At 39.4% G+C, this 16,199-nt stretch overlaps 1 protein-coding gene across 2 annotated transcripts in view; it reads left to right on the forward strand.

The window, feature by feature from the left end:
* The window catches only part of LOC311008281 (talin-2), an 83,539-nt gene that overhangs the window by 17,680 nt on the left and 49,660 nt on the right, over positions 1-16,199 (forward strand). For both annotated transcript variants that reach the window (XM_084001811.1, XM_084001812.1), the window contains exon 2: positions 3,959-4,006. The gene's annotated coding sequence lies outside the window, so the exon portion shown is untranslated. The remainder of the gene's footprint in view (positions 1-3,958; positions 4,007-16,199) is intronic.

Genomic DNA, 16,199 nt, shown 5'->3' on the forward strand with positions numbered 1-16,199 from the left:
TGGAGGAACACCCCCCCCCCCCCCCCCCCCCCCCCCCACCACCACCACCACCACCACCACCTGCATTTATTAAGCCCTCATCCCACGGATCCATTTGGCTAATTGCATATCTGTGTCTGCTACTTATCCAAGTGATTGGCGGAAGACACCAGACAATTAGTAACCAGGCTTTGCTCAGCCTGCACTGCAAGGCTGAACTGCTGAACTGTGATGTTTGCCATGATTTATTGGAAATTGGAAATTGGAAAGCAGCAGCATCCTCATCCTCACTTTTGTTTTTCTCTTGTTGTTGTTGTTGCTTCTCTGTAAGAGCTGACATTTTAAGTACTACAGGTCGGTATGTAGGGGTTTTTAGACTTCAGTGTTAGCGGGTGGAATGATCATCCTTGATGATAATGTTTAATGTTAACAACTATAAGCTTCAATGTACTTGAGAAGGGAGTGTATTTTAATGTTATTACTACTGATGCATTACTAATGTGCATCACTACATCAGGGTCCAGCTACTAGCACCTCTAAATATCATAAAATAACATGTTCTATTTTTGTTTTGTTTTTTTGTACATGTGGAAAAACTTACTTGTAAAAAACGATGTATTGTGGTTCCCAGCTGCGATGGCGGTGAGTCTGTGTCGAGTTCTTGACTCTTGAAGATGACTCTGAGTCATCATGTCAAAATGTGGTGGTTTTGGGTGATTTTTAGTAATTTGCTATGTCTATGGACAGATATTCTCACCACTACCACTGGTCAGTCACACAACTGTGTGTAGTAGTGTGGAATTGGGGGGTAGGAAGTGGCGAATTTGGCGTTGTGGCTTAAATCAGGTTAAAATGATGACTTCAAATACATATTTTTTACTTGGTGGCTACTGGCTGTGCTTTGTTTTATACACGCACACACACACACACACACACACACACACACACACACACACACACACACACACACACACACACACCTTTGGTAAATAACACGAGTTGCCACTTTGACCTGTGTGGAATCCAGCCATCTTGCTGGTGTGAGATGTTGTGGAGCCGTAGCGGGCAGCTTTATTAAAGTCTCGTTCTTGGTGCTGGAGCGAGGCGTTTCTCAGGCAGGCACCGTATTGTCTGACCTGTCCCCCACGCTATCCTCCTCTGCAGCCTGTGATTAATGAAACCGCAGGACAGACGGAACAATGAAGTCTCCAGTGGCATATTGTGCTTCTTAAGATTGCCAGTGGGGATGTGCCCCTGCACCCCACCTCTGGAAACCTCGGGGGACCAGAGGAGTTTCCCCTCATTCAAGTTTTCACCAGGCTTATTTCCTGTCACTTTTTTTTTGGCTGATTTGACAAGAGTTAATCTCCCAAGTTGTACTGAGAGTTAATTTAGATGTTTAAGAACAAGATAAGCACTGGTGTTTGAGATGTCTCACACCCGTAGGTGGTGTTTCCTAAACTAACCATGTTGAATATTCCTCAAAGCAATCTCCCTCAGGCTCACAGAAGACTGTTACAGGAATGCAAATGTCCCTTACACTGTGTGAGATAAGGTCTCTTTCTCTCCTCGAGCGTGTTTTGTTTAATTTCAGGTGCTCACATGTATTTTCCTGGAGGCACCAGGCTTAGCATTTCTCCCTTTGTCACATCATTTTCAGCTCTTTGAGATGCCTCCCCTATTCGCTGTTTGATCCGTGAGAAAGTTTTCCTCTAATGTTTTGACTAGGGTTTAATATAATACCAGGCCCTGCTACTCGAGTCGCTACCTTTTCCTAACCACTTATTATTACAGAGTATAAACACTGTAGAATGCAGTATATGTAACACTTGACATATTATGGTATAATTTAAATGTTAATGCGACACTTGTTTGTGACGTTGCCATCTAAGCAAAGAAATTGCTTGAAACGCTGGTTCCTGCTGTCTTTCACCGTAAACCATCGCATCATTTAACATCCAAAATCTGTAGACTTAATCCTGTCACAAAACAAATCCCTTTACCTGTGCATAGGTTTGCTTTACTGGTGCTTCATTGCTTCCAGCACAATCTTGGCGAGTGTGTCTGAGAGTGTTTGTGTAACTGCAGTGGATGCAGATCGTCCCGAGGGAGAGAGGAAGGGGAGGGCCTGTGTGTGTGGGTCAACCTTGAGAGAGTCTCTCACTTGTCCCCATCAGTCTCCAGTCTGTCAGCGCAGCAGCTACAGCCTGCATTGTTAACTCTGGCTGTGAGCATTTTACTCTACGACCCGGATGGGTGTAATAACAAGCCCCACTACATATTGTCAAATATTCTACTTGTCCTACTATAGATTATTCTAGTCCAGAACGTTTGAAAACTTTCAACTGTAGCAAAATACCACATTTACGGGGCTGCGGACAACGTTATACTTGACTACACGTATGCGCCTGTGACATGCATTGTCACTGTTGTTAGCGTTTTCAGTTTGTTACATTAAGAATGTCTCCAAGATTCAAAGTGTTTATTATCACATGCACAGTAGAGAAACATGTTTCCCTGTACAATGAAATTCTTCGTTTGCTGTCCACAGAATGCAAAACAATGTATAAAAAAAATAAAAATTATATATATATATATATATATATATATATAAAGTATATAAGTATAAAACAGATAAATAATACAAACCAAAGCAATTTTAAAAGGCAGCATGTGACAAATAAATACAAAAAATGGAGCAAATGTAAACAGTGCAATTATGCATGTGCAAACTGTGCCGTTATGTAGATGATTATGCTCATATTGGCCCTTTAGGAGTCTGATGGCAGTGGGAAAGAGAGTTCTTTAGTCTGATGGTCCTGCATTTAACACTTAACAAGTAGGATGTCAAATGTAATGACTTTACTGTCCCCTGTAAATGTATTCAGCTGTTGCTGATTAGTGTTGATTCCTAACTACAACATAAAACTCTGGTCTGGTTAATGTTTTTTTTTTTCCCTTTACAATCAACCGAAGATTTTTTTTTCAAGACAGAAAATGTCACTCTGTATTATAATTTGTTTGAAAGATAGGAGTGGACTCTGCCTTTTATGCTCTTGAAAAATACCAACAGAGTGGTGCTTCTTTCTCTACACTCTCTAGACTAATATTACAGGGAATATTCGTCTGACAATATGAGTCAACCAGCTGCAGCAATTTGGTGCAAAATCTCCAGATGTAAAGTGAACAGTCTGAAATCTCAAAAGGCTCTGCTGTTATTGCAAAACTGTTTGTGTTCATGCTACGCTGTGGTTGTGGCCAAAGCAGGTGTACATCTTTAAGAGCACAGTGTTTTTTTTGTTTTTTTTTGTTTTTTTTTTAAGCTGCCATACTTTGAGTACAAAAGGTGTATTTGAGTGAGCTAAATTGCCTGAGCACCTTAATAACAATGCTGTACGAATCTCTTTTATAGAAAATCTCTTGAGTAAATATTTGCCTTGGTCTCCTGAGTAGTGCACCGAATTTAAGTTCACCAATAACAACTTAGCAATGTCCAATGTAGTTAATGTTGAATTTTGTAGCTAACAATGCAATATTATGGTATTTCACTATTTAATTATTTGTGTTCCTACTGTATATGTATGTTGGGGTGACAGTGGGTCAGGGGATTAGTCACAAGGTTGGTGGTTCGATCCCCAGCACCTGCTGTCATAGAGGTGTTTCTGCGCTGTAGCGATATAATGGGCGATGCCACAGCACATGAGGATAAGTCGCGGCAAAGCAAAATGAAGATATGCAAATGAATGAGAATAATGCTGCCAAGAGAAAAGACACAATTACAGCAGGTGAAGTGGGTGACTGCAAATTCAAAAAAGCATGTTCAAACATAGAACGATATCGCAGTGCAGTCGCTACCTTATTTGCATTGGTGCATTTGGAAATGTGTATTTAAAGGAAAAAAATATATTTTTATATGTAAAACTATATATGTATATTCTGTACATTTTGTCTCACACATGTCCACTGTTTGTCATTTCAGCTGTTAAGATCAGCAGACGTCTAAGGCGGCATTTTCCTCAGCAATAAGGTAAGAAGCTGATAAGTGAGGATGATGTGACATACATGGATGTATTCTAAGCACTACAGATGGTGTGCAACACCACTTATTACTTGGCTATTCATTAACTAACATGTGAAATCACATATTTGAATCGCTGTAAAAGAAACATTTCACTTTGAATGTTCTGATGTGTTGACAGAGACTTGAAAGCCATGTTCCAACACCTGTTCTTATAGTGATGCTATGCTACTGTGGCGCAACTCATAGAAATTCATATACATCGCATGCAATGTAGACACACATCTTAGTAGTTAGGTTAAAAGTCTGGATGAAATGAAAACTGCCTTTATTTGTAATGCTTTTAGATCACATCCTTCATCATTTCGTCATATTTTCCAAATCAAATCATCTTTTCTTCCTTTCACCCACACATGTGATGTCATTGTAAAAATGTTAGCACCATTGTGAACATTGTGTTTGTTAGTTCAGTGTTCATACGATATGTTTGGAAATTAGGAGATAATTTAGAACATGTTCATTAAGATAAGTACAGTTAATTTTGGGAGATTTTTTTCTTAAATATAGTTGAAAAGTTAAAATCCATCCATCCATCCATTGTTTACCGCTTATCCTGTATTTAGGGTTGCGGGGGGCGGGAGCCAATCCAAAAAGTTAAAATAAGTACACGTTTTTTATTTCTTCTGCAAGGAGAGAAATAGCATACTTTTTGAAGGTGAAATGTTTTATACTTTTCATGTGTAAGTTGCCTTTACCAGGGATACAAATCATCAGCAGAATGCACCAAATTGCACCGTTTTTTAAAAAACGTCCTGGACCCACCTCAGTGACTTTGCACCTTCAGCGCTCCTCACTGTACTGTGAAAGAGTTAGAGCCTGCCATCGTTCTTCATGATAGCTTTTGTCCTTCAGACTCTTTCTCTGCCAGGTGCACTGGTGGATTACCACGTGCTCTCTTCAGTGGAGACAAAAGAAGTTGCTAATTAATTTCAGATAATTCATGGAATTCAATAGAATTTGTCAAATAAATAAATAAATGCATGCGTGTGCCTGAACATCTGCATCTCTCCTCGACCGTATAGAATAATGTACATTTTCAAGCTGACTCAATGAGCTGCTTTCAGAGGGCAATTAGATTAACTGGCAGCATCTGGTGCCCAGCCTCTCACTGTAACAACACTCTGCTCCAAAAATGAACTTCCCAGTTGCTGTGGGTTTTAGTTTTCCAACGATTAATGAGCTCTAATGTTGATTTGCCTCATCCATGCTTCAATAAACAACAACATCTCAACTTATCAGATGTGCATCGAGTCTGAAGCTGAACTACAATAAGACTACAGGTTAAATGTTGTTTTTTGCATGTAGAGTAATTACACCTCTGGTTTGCCCTTCGATATGTGTCTACTAAGAAGTGCTTCAAGAGCAGTAAGCATCGCTGCAGGTAGTCTGGAAGGCACAGGGTAGAAAACAAATCTGTGTCCTTCAGAGGGTTTTGTTTGCCATACTTCATACTTTGACTATCCTGGAATACTTTGAAATTCCCTCAAGACATCTACCACCTTTCTTTTTGCTTTTGTTGGTCCATCAATATTCGGTTGTGTGCTTTGGGAGCACATTTTTCAACTATCTGCTTTTTATTTCAAATTTTTGCTTCAGTAGATGGGACCTGGCAGCAAATCAGCTTTCTATAATTTACTAATTTTGGAAGGAATACAATTACACTCACCCAGGCTGAAGTGCATCATTTCATTTTTTTGACATTTTTAAATAACTGCACTGCTATTGATTTGGCAGCTGCATACCTAATATTGTTATTAAAACACTTTTTGTTATTGTTACACGAATAATGTTCGGTTAATTTTCTCAGCCAAGTGGAGTTAAACATTAAATTGGAACTGGCACATTGTGTTTCTCTAGTTATGGCGAGTATAATTACTATGCAAGTAGTTTTTATTACATTTTAAACACATTTCCACATGGCATTGTTGAAATGCTACATTTTCCTCTGGGTGGTGGCGTCCAGTCAACTGCTTTTTTGCCAACTTGAGCAATTAATTGTGTAGACCCATTTTTAAGTGTAACTAAACAGCCTGGCCATGTGTTCTCTAAAGAGAAATGTCTGTGCTGAAGAAGGCTAAAGAGGTCCATTCCCAGCCTGAGCGATCTCATGTTTAGACGTTCCTCAGTGTGTTCCTCTGGTCCCTTGCCAACGGGCCCCAGCCAGGATCCACTTTGCATCAATTCTCCGCGGACTCGGACGGCACCCAGATTCAAACTTGAGGCGAGGCTGCATGAGGTTAACAGTGTAACAGATTTTCATTATGTAGTCTTAACTGATGTCACTGTGTGTGATTATGCTATTCATAAGTAATAATGTGTGTAGATATTAAAAAGAACCGTGGATTACACAGATGTAAAGGCAGTGGTCATATCTTACTATGACCAGATGTTGTGGAATTATTGAGTCAACACAGCAGCATCATTTGGCAGCCATGTTACCTGCAGTTAATAAGGGGCCATTTATCAGAACCAGTTACAACTGGGTCTGCTGCTCAGCTGTCTGTGCTGTTTACGGTCTTGGAGGATGTGGTTAGTCCGTCAGCTTTTCTCTAAACATGCTTTGCTGTGCTGCACTTTGTAAACAGGGAGATGATGTCACAGCAGGACAGACGGGTTTTTAGAAAAACCTACTGGTTTGGTACTGTTAAACATTTTCCTTTCAAGCTTATAGGAAGTAGATGATTCACAAAATATTGGCTTATGTTTCCGTTTGAGTATAAAGAGTCATCAATTCATGATAATATAGGTTAAATCGACATGCAGGAGAAGTGAGCCTCAGTGCTGCCATGTGACTCATCATTCACTTTATGAGAACTGGTCTCCCGGCCTGACTAGCTCTTGACCACATATTACACTCTGACTCCTACATGCTACCAATCTATTCCTTCCACTGACTTTCTGGTAAGCATTGATCATGCTTCTTGGTGGGGATGACCAAGGCCATCAGCCGAGGTCGGCAACACAGCAGCTGGCTGGCACCACGGCAGTGAATCACCTGTTTTTCCAGGCAGGGTGGCCGTCTCACCGCGAGGGTTGCGTAATCCCAGTTGCATCACTGCCAAATAGGCCTTAGTGTCCGGAAACCCACTGCCCCCTCCCTGACATTTGTATTTAGGTAACAACCATGGGTCTCCCCTTTTTGGAGTCTGAAAATGATGCTTGTGTTTCTGTGTGTGTTTTGATTGGAACATTGTCGCTAGGGCTGGGCAATTTGGCCTAAAAATAAAATCTTAATTTTTTTTTTCAAACTAATGGACAATTTTTCGATTAAACCTCAATTGTCTTCTCTGTTTTTCTCGTAAAAAAAACTAAAGACCAAGGCAAAATTTTAAAAGATATTTTCTTTATTAACACAATAAACAATAAATGAGATTACCAAGTGGTCTAGATATGTGAACAAATCAGTTGTTCAAGAATAAAAAGAAATCAAATTTAAAAAAAAACGGCACCACTTGGCATTATTGTGCAAATATTTTTTTTTAATCAAATTGAAAAAATGTCTCTTGTAGGCCATCCCTGAAAAAACTAATAAATAATATGTAGCCTGGGTGTAGAAAGCATGCAGGGATTCAAATAAATGAGTTCCTAAATAAGTGCAGTAATAAATCTGTAAAATAGCTAAACTAAAAGTAATTTGGTTTAATAAAGAGTAAAAATGGTTAACCCAGACATTAAGACAAATTCATCGTAAATGGCGTAAACACGGCAAGAAAATGGCAGAAAACACTTATTTATCACGCAATAACATTACTAACACTATTGTATATTTTATACAACACTTATTTACACAGAAACCTCCTAAAAGTCCACCAAAACAGCGCTCCACTTTGCCGTCTCCGCTGTCCTTCGCTCCAGCTGCACGCACTTCTGCCCTTCCCCCCTCGAAAAGCCTTGTCATTACTGTAACATCATGTATGTCAATGGAAAGTGCTGACTCTCTGCTGTCATGAGCCATTGTAATTAGGACGATGGGTGAATGGTTGAGGAGTTACGGTAATTTCAATTTCCTATGTCCATTTCTGTCGCAGGTGACGGGATTGTACTGACGCAAACAAAGAACTGTTTTTAAAGCGCAATTTTTCAGTTCAGCCATTTCACAAACCGTAGGAAATTAAAAATGCAAATTAATCTATTAAATCAAAAAATCACCCAGCCCTAGGTGTAACCCTGATATTTTCATAGAAAGGTGTCTGAAATGCAGTGATTCTGTTCAATAAGTGATCACTTATACACCCAAAAATCAAAACGAGTGCATGTACAGTATTTGTTGTTAGTAGGGATGCACGATATTGATTTTTTGAAGCCGATACCGATATCGATAACTTTCTGCTCCTCGGGACCGATACCGATACCGATAACCGATAATATTGTTATTCGTTTTTGAATGTATATTCAGATCAAATTCAGGTCAAAAACACTAATGACTAAGCTTAGGTAGATTTAGCATAGCTTTGCCTTTTACCAAACACCTAACCAGATGTATCACAGTGACATGATAATTATTACTATGAACAAAAGAAAGCCAAGAACAGTTTTGACTCTTCAATAAAATGACAATATTTATTTTTTTCAAATAAATATGTAAGTGAGTCAGTCAGTCAATGACAACTTTCCCTGAGCAGCATGGGATATGCACACACAAGTGCTGCTACATTAAACTGTTGGTCCTGATCCACACAGAAATGTAAACTACGGTAATAGGCAGAAATATCAGCAAAGCAACAGCCACTACTGCGGATGTGATCCCCTCCATTCAAGCGCTGACGCGACTGCTAAAACAAACGTTACCAACAGACCACGGAGTGAAAACATCAAAGGAAACCCCGTTAAAAGCAGTGGAAACGCGTTTTGGTGACATCGAGGAAAAGCCACTGTATTATCTCTCAACTATATTGGACCCGAGGTACAAGGACCGCTACTTCACCCGTGCATCAAAACGCTAAACTACGGGCTCGCTGCTTCTTTAGCGGCGCCGGCGTCTTCATACGCTTTTAACACACCGTCGTAGCGATGGTGATGTGCGAGGTGACTTTTAAGGTTGGATGTATTAAAGCTCGATGCCTTTTTCCCTCCTCTTGGAACTTCTGCATTGCATTTGTTACAAATGGCAAACGATTCAGTTTCCTCACAAACTTTGAAGTAGTCCCACAGTACAGACGCCATGCGTGTTTGTTTACTAGTCTTCCTCCTCCACTCGCTCGCAGCCTCTACGTCACAGCCAGGCATGAGAAGGGAGCGCTCGATTTGTGGATTAACTCCCTCCTCCGAAACCTGTGATACCACAGTAACCACATCACATGCTAAACGGGAGGCGCCTAGAAAAAAACTAACGTCCCTCATCCCAATCCACCCGTATGACTGTTTTAACACAAACATCCTATCGTCGGATTATCGGAGGTATTAATAATTGTATCGGATTTATCGGGTTGACGTCATAATTCCTATTATCGGGCCGATAATTATCGGTCCGATAATTATCGTGCATCCCTAGTTGTTAGATATTAAATGGTCTTGGACGAGGGCCATCATGAGAGAATATATAATTCTTAATAATTAGCACATTCAAAACATGTCTGTTCATAACGGGCCATGGTGTCGCGGTGTGCAACTTTTCCAAGAATTCGTAGCTACTCACAAGAAAATACACCAGGGGTAGACTTTACTGTTGGCCAAGCTAGGCAACCTGACTACGCTAACTTTCAGGTTTAACTCACAAATTCAGGTTTAACTCACAAAATGTAACAATTTAAATATAATGCATTATTATTCAGTTAACTATCCAGCATCATACTAGGATTGAAAGCTCCACATTGAGCTGATGTGTGTAAATTTAAGTGCACTGATTTGATGATGCCTCTCTTTCACTCAGAATAACATTTGAATGCAGGATGTGTACTGTACAGTATTATTAGCTTTACTATTAATAGTAAACAGTTTTACTACAGAAAACAAGTTGAGTAGCCTTCCTCTTTTTCCTCTATCAATAAGAACATTCCCAGTTGGAGAGAGGGTGAAAAGTAAAGCATCACACGTTTGCCTGGGGACCTCAAATCACTAAATCGGCCCCTGAAAAACACCCAAGTCATGGTTACTTGCAGTCAGACACATCTGTGAAATACACTTAGTGGAGGTAATGTCCAAATAGGCTTATTATTCGCTGGCTGGTTATAAAGTAAAGCATGGATGTAATTAGCGGAGGTATTTGTATTTGGTAATGTTATTAGTGTTATAAGTTAGTATCAGGTCATGCACCGGGGAAGTACAGAGACACTGCGCTCCGTTGGGTCTCCAGCAATACACTCATCAAGTGTGAAGTAGACCGAAAGTATGGTTGTTTTCCTCGCTTTATAGTGAGATGAGGCAATGTTGACCTGATATTGATCGAACCACAGTCTCTTTCCTTTTGACCTGCAGTCATACTATCATGTTTCATGCTCAAGTCATATCTACAAGATAGGAACTATTTTGTTTCCATTGGCGACTTTGTATCAGAACCTACCAATGTAACGTGTGGAGTCCCCCAAGGTTCAATCTTGGGGCCAACTTTATTCAACATCTACATGCTCCCACTAGGACAAATCATGCAAAAATAATAACATTGACCACCATTGCTATGCCGATGACACCCAAATCTATGTAGCACTATCACCAAACGACTATCGCCCCATAGATCTTCTGTGCCAGTGCATTGAGCAAGTAAAAGACTGGATGTGCCAAAACTTCCTACAACTAAATGAGGACAAAACTGAGATAATTGTTTTTGGTGCTAAAAAAGAAAGGTTTAAAGTAATTCAACACCTTCACTCTCTGTCCCTGAAAACCTCAAACAAAGCCAGAAATCTTGGGGTTATTATGGATTCTGATTTACATTTCGACAGTCACGTTAAATCAGTAACAAAATCAGCCTACTATCACCTCAAAAATGTAGCAAGACTTAGAGGGCTCATGTCAGCTCAAGACTTAGAAAAACTTGTACATGCCTTTATTACTAGTAGGCTAGACTACTGTAATGGTCTCCTTGCAGGTCTTCCGAAAAAAACTGTCAGGCAGCTACAGCTTGTTCAGAACGCTGCTGCTAGAGTTCTTACAAAGACCAAAAAATGTGAGCACATTACACCAATTCTTAAATCCTTACATTGGCTCCCTGTATGTCAGAGGATTGATTTCAAAATCCTCCTGCTCACATATAAATCACTACATGGTCTAGGGCCGAAGTATATCACTGATATGCTCCCACTACATAAGCCTTCTAGACCACTAAGATCTTCTGAGACCAATCTGTTAATGATTCCCAGAGTAAACAACAATCACGGGAGAGCATCATTTAGTCACTATGCAACAAATGGCTGGAATAAACTTCCTGAAGATGTAAGACTTGCCCCAACTCTGACCACTTTTAAAACTAGACTGAAAACTTTTATGTTCACCATAGCTTTCTGCTAAATCTTTTAATGTCTGCACTGTTTTTAATTATTGCAAATATGTTTTTATTCTCCTTTCTTTCTGTAATGCATTTTTAAATGTATTATTTTCTTTTAATTCTCCTATTTTTTTTTTTCTCACTTTGTTTTATGATGTGAAGCACTTTGAGTCTGCCTTGTGTATGAAATGTGCTATACAAATAAAGTTGCCTTGCCTTGCCTCATAACCTACCTGCACCAATGTCAATACTTAAATGTTGCAGCACCGACTCAAATTGATAGCGTTGTTCTCACTGTCTTCCCATCTAATCTAACTCTATTTTCTAGCAAATATATAATTCATCCATATGATATTCAGGGACCTGTCCAGGGTGTACCCTGCCTTCGCCCAATGACAGCTGGGATCGGCTCCCCCCCCGCGACCCTGAATACAGGATAAGCGGTAGACAATGGATGGATGGATGATATTCAGGTCTCTCCTTATACTGCGTAAGGCAATGGAGTTGTCATTGAGGAACCAGCTCAGTCTAAATGTTGCTCTGATGGCCCAAATGATCCCTACCGTTTCAATTACACGGAATGTTCCAAAGATAGACAATCTCCTCAATAATTGTTAAATGCTCACCAGCACAGATATTATTATTAGATGTGGACCTTTTGTACATGGCAGGTTTATTGATTTCCCCATCTCTTTATGATTTGCCCTGGCAACTTCAGGGTTTAGGAGTGTTTATGTGACCTGCAGATGGCATATGGACGATCTCTGCCTCAGCCCTAGTTGTTCCTCCATATCAGATACAAAAATACTGAAATACAGTTTGTTGTGCTGAAGAAATAGCTGACGTATCATTTAAATAAGTAAAGGTACTAATACCACTATGTCCTCAAACTCTCTTCATTACAAGTAAAATTTACTTAAGTAGGTACAAAAAGAGTACTGCTTAAATACCACAGCTGCTACAAGTTAGTCTTCTGACAATCTACTGTTTAGCAATTAGCTACAATTCAAGGCTGTTGACATTACCGAGTCAGAAAAATTGTAATGTCCTTTTAATACAGCTATATTTACTTAAAGTTTGTTAACATTAGCCACCTGGTCATACCAAACCAAGTACATAATGTTGAAAATAAATGTAGTCGAGTAAAGTGCAATGTTTCCCACAGACATTAAGCAGTGCTGTACATGTATAAATTAGCATAAAATGTAAATAAGTGTCAAAGTAAAGGCAGATGAAGGATATTATTAGGCATCGGGATACATTTTTTTTTAAATCTGTCTGACTCACTTTCATGGTGAAAATGTGTCTGATTTAATTAAATAAACTACAGGATACAAAAATACATTTAAAAGTTAAGAGTTTTGAGCACATTTTGATAATTATTGGGATAATGGTGTGTATCGCAATTAATTTTGGCCAGGATAATTTGGATTTAAAATATCCATATCGTCCCATGCCTAAGTACTAGTACCTCAAAGACACGCTTACTAACAGTGTCTGAGTAAATGTACATCCAATGCAACATTTTTAGTTAATGTAACTGTTTCACGGGGATACAATATGGTATGCTAGGTTACAATATTATATTGCTGGGGTTATTATTATATTACTGAGGTTATATATTTTGTATCATTCTGTATAAATCAAACCTGTAGATCCAGCAAGTGGAATGTCTCTACTTTATAGACAAATGATAGCTTTTTTTTTAAAGGGAACACTGAAATAGAGGGGCTGCAGGATTGCACATAAAACTTAAATGCACATGCTCACAGACATCGGCTCGCCTCTGCCTGTCTCTTATGACCACAGTGGGATGCTGGGAAGTGCTGACATAAATGCAGTGAGTGAGAGGAAAGAAATTGGTGTGAGCTCTGAATCAAAGTATGTCAGCGAGAGAGAGAGAGAGAGAGAGCTTAGCCTAAATAAACTAACCAACTGATGCATTTACCAGTATGTTGTTATATGGGTCTGTATTTCTTTCTTGGACACAGATATGTGAGAAAACATGGAGGACTCTTGTTTTACAGTTAGTCTTGAATGCATTTCTGCTACTGCAAAGAGCACCCATGTCAGCATCTTGCAGCTCTAAAGTATTGAGGTGAAACTGCCTTGACGTGGATTTATTATGGCACAAGTTGTTGGTTTAATAGATTATACATTCCACATTGTCGGCACACTGCTGTGTGTGCTGCTTTTGCACGATGCAGCTCTCAGATTCTTGTGTGAAAGAGAGCGTAAAAAAGCAACACCTGAGAGTAAATCATTTAATGCATTAGGAAGTGAAGGTTGCTGGTTTCAGGTATTTTGAAAGATGAACTTGGTTCTTTAAATACATCTTTACATCATTTTGAAAGTATGTGTCACTCGGTAGATACATAACCAGAGTATATTATTCGTGCTTAATGCAGAGCTCCTTGTTGTGATGTGATTGTGTCTTTGCATCGTGGATGGATTCATCCCTCAACATTGGGCAACAAGTGACAGCCAGTTTGGAACGAGGAAAATGAATTGTGGTGATATTGTTAAAGACAGTTGCTTGGACAGAAATGTATTTCACAGACGCCTCACACATGTCCTTGTTTTAAATGTAAAATGAATGCCTCTTCAAATCCAAACAAAAGTTTCATTAATCTATGATTTTGTGGAACTTCTAGTATCCCCTTATGATCCAAATACAGCTTCAGCGTCTTAAACTTCTCAGGTATTAATATATTTTTATCTTTGAAATAATAGCTTGCAATAGCTTTAATCCACAAATACAACAAGCAACCCATATTAGTATAATTCTAAAGTTTTCTCATTTACATGCCTTATAACAGATCAGATATTAGTCAGGCCACAACCAGCCTCTGTATCCATGGCAACCGGTATTTGAACACATCCTCGAGTGGCAGTAGAGTAGTCCAAGTAATATCAAAGGCTGGATTTATACCGTAAATGCAAAACAGGAATACTGAACCGTGGGAGGGAGTTGAAATACAAGATAAACTCTTGAGTGGTGGCTCATAAAGAGAGAGATGAATTATATGCACATCACGAAGGTGCGAGGCTATCAGCACAGCATCATAGCATTACAGCATTGGGTCTTGGTCAGGTCGGAATGTTTTTAACAAAAGTAGAATATGCTCATATTTAAAGGTAATGCACACCAGTCAGCAAGCAAGCTCCATAGCAGGTGTGGTTTATCAAAAACACGAGCGTGATAAAATGTCGACACATCATCAGCACATCAATTATGTACAAAGAATAAGTACTTTAAAAACAGAAATACACCTTCAAATGTGAAACGTCATTTTCAGCATAATGTCATATTCATAATCACAAATCATACAAGATCAGAACATAAGCTACGATCAAAAGAACTATTTGAGTAAAAGGGTATTTAAATCGCCGCCTCCTTGCGGATCAGGTGATTCAAATACTGGTTTAGCTTCAGATTTCAAATTGATTCCCTCCTCTGTTGAAGAGGAGGCTGAGTTGATCTCAGCTGCATCCCCCTCATGGTTTCCTTTTAGTTGGGAGACACTTGGAAAACAACGAGACAGAAAGGAGGATATGCATAGCTTGAAAGAACAGCTTTCTAGAAACTAATAAAGTAATGACAATAAATGGCCACGTTACGTGTGACTCCATGACGTCACGGTTTGAGATGCCATTGACAACCAGTTGCCATTGACAACCCTTTTGAGAATTGGCGACCAACTGCTATCAGTGGAAACCACTTATACGTATCTCAGGAATCAAGGGTGGACATGTTGAATGATGGCAATTAAGATTTCAATTCTAAGTATCAGATTTTTTTTTTCTTTTTTTTTCTGGTACAGAGCCCATTGGCTCTGTACCAGTTAAAGAAAATGATTGAAATGTGATTTGTGGACACAACTCTGCCATGCTGCCCCTCCCTCACTCTCTCTCTCTCTCTCTCTTGCTCCCAACAAGCAAATAGGAAAACGTGATACTCTTTAAAGATCAGCATTTCTTTACTCTGATACTAACAGAGGAAATCAACGCAGGCATCGTGGAAGCAAATCATACTGGTAAATATTTCTTGAGTTAACCTTGAAACCTCATGCATGCTTGCATGTGCTTAAATATGAAAATGGATTCCTGCAAACTTGGTACGTTTATACTCTCTTTGGCAGACCTGAAAGACATTCAATAAGCCAAAATATCAAACTGAGCGATATTCACCCACTGCACTTTTTTAAACCTCCTGCCACCGCCGCCCCATTCAGCTTGCTGGATGATGATGACCTCAGTCTGAACTGTGCTGGCTCACTCTTGTGCGACTGTATGCTTTAGATCAGTTCAATTTCATGAGTAGTCAGGGAGCATCTCTGATGTTTTGTTTACGCCATGTTTGCATGAAAAATAACGACGGTGGTGATAAAAATCTGATTTGTTCGCAGTCAAGGTTATGTAAAAGAAAATGTTGGCTTGCTCTGGGAAACAGTGAATAAAAGACTTCCAACCCTTTTTGTATATGGGATGGTGTCTGTGTAGATGCGAATGATTAAATCTTGAAAATGTTGGCATCGGTATCGGCGAGTGCTGGTGTCCAGGCACCGATCCGATACCATGTAATTTATTAGAAATAGGAATTTATTTACTGGTTAGCTTTGACACAGTTCTTCTTTGCCGCTCCTAAAACAGTTGCGCTGTGCTCCCAGCTCTCAGCTGCTGTTTTAGAGGGACAAAGAAGAATTGATCACCTGACACCTG

Source organism: Eutrigla gurnardus (genome assembly GCF_963514095.1).
Source record: "Eutrigla gurnardus genome assembly, chromosome: 1".
Lineage (NCBI taxonomy): Eukaryota > Metazoa > Chordata > Actinopteri > Perciformes > Triglidae > Eutrigla > Eutrigla gurnardus.